Raw genomic sequence first — 1,180 nt, forward strand, 5'->3', positions numbered from 1 at the left:
TTTCATCATTGCATTCCCTAGGGATCGACCCTTAACTTGCCCTATATTCATATAAGGTTGGTGAGGTGTTTACAAATTTAGTTTGACTTGGGTGAAGGGTAGATAACGACATATATTTTCCTCTTGTCAAAATGGCGTCGTTGCCGGGGAATGCTATTGGTGCTTAGCTTTTGTTGTTGAGTCTACTTCATTTTAATTGAAAAATAAAAAAAGATTTTGTTTCTTTAGGCTACACTTGTAGCCGTGCTACAAATATTTTCTTTGTGTTTTGCATGCATAGAGCTTGTGATCGATCCATTATGCCTTTTGACCCGGAAATCGAAAGGACTCTCTCAAGGAGAAGAATAACTAATCGATCCTTGGGGTATAATTCTTCAAGTGAAGAAGAGATTGTAGAAGAGCAAGGCATGGGCGAAAATCCGAGAGTGGCCTTGAAGGAGCTAGGAATACCCGGTGCTTATAGGTTTGAGAGCGGTATAGCTCCGCCTACAACACCGGCAAATGATTTCGAAATTCGGTCGGCCATGATCACCTTAATTGAGAGGAGGCAATATAGTGGGGCTAAGAATGAGAGCCCGTTGAACCATCTTAAAGAATTTAAGAAATATTGCAACACCATCAAAGTCAACGGAGTTTCTCAAGAGTTCATCCGCCTCAAGTTGTTCCCCTTCTCTCTCATAGGAAGATCCTTAGAGTGGCTAGATAAAGAGGTGAAGCCCAATTCCTTGAGAACATGGGATGATGTTATAAAGGCCTTCTTGTCCCGCTTCTACCCTCAAAAAAAGAAGGCGGAGGCAAGAGCCTTGATTCAAGGGTTCAATCAAAGGCCAAATGAAAGCCTTTACGAAGCATGGGAGAGATACAAAGAGTATCAAAGGGAGTGCCCTCACCACGGAATCCCAACATACCAAGTGGTCCAAATCTTCTATGGCGGTTTAAGTCCCCAAGGCAAGTCATGCCTTGATGGGGGGGCCGGGGGTCCTATCATGAACAAGACCAAAGAAGAAGTGGTGGACATTATTAAGGACATGGTGACGTACTGTAGAGATTGGCAAGATGGGGAGAGAGACTCTTCAAGCAAGAAATCTTCGTTGTACTCGGTGGACCATCTAAATGCGATCAACAACCTTTCCTCCCAAATGACAAACTTGGGAAAGGAGGTGACCACAATCAAAGCCAA

At 43.6% G+C, this 1,180-nt stretch overlaps 1 pseudogene; it reads right to left on the reverse strand.

The window, feature by feature from the left end:
• Nucleotides 1–799: 799 nt before the first annotated feature.
• On the reverse strand, nt 800–898 carry LOC145633533 (small nucleolar RNA R71; annotated as a pseudogene).
• Between the last annotated feature and the right edge of the window lie 282 nt (nt 899–1,180).

Source organism: Chenopodium album, chromosome 5 (assembly GCF_948465745.1).
Source record: "Chenopodium album chromosome 5, dcCheAlbu1.1, whole genome shotgun sequence".
Lineage (NCBI taxonomy): Eukaryota > Viridiplantae > Streptophyta > Magnoliopsida > Caryophyllales > Amaranthaceae > Chenopodium > Chenopodium album.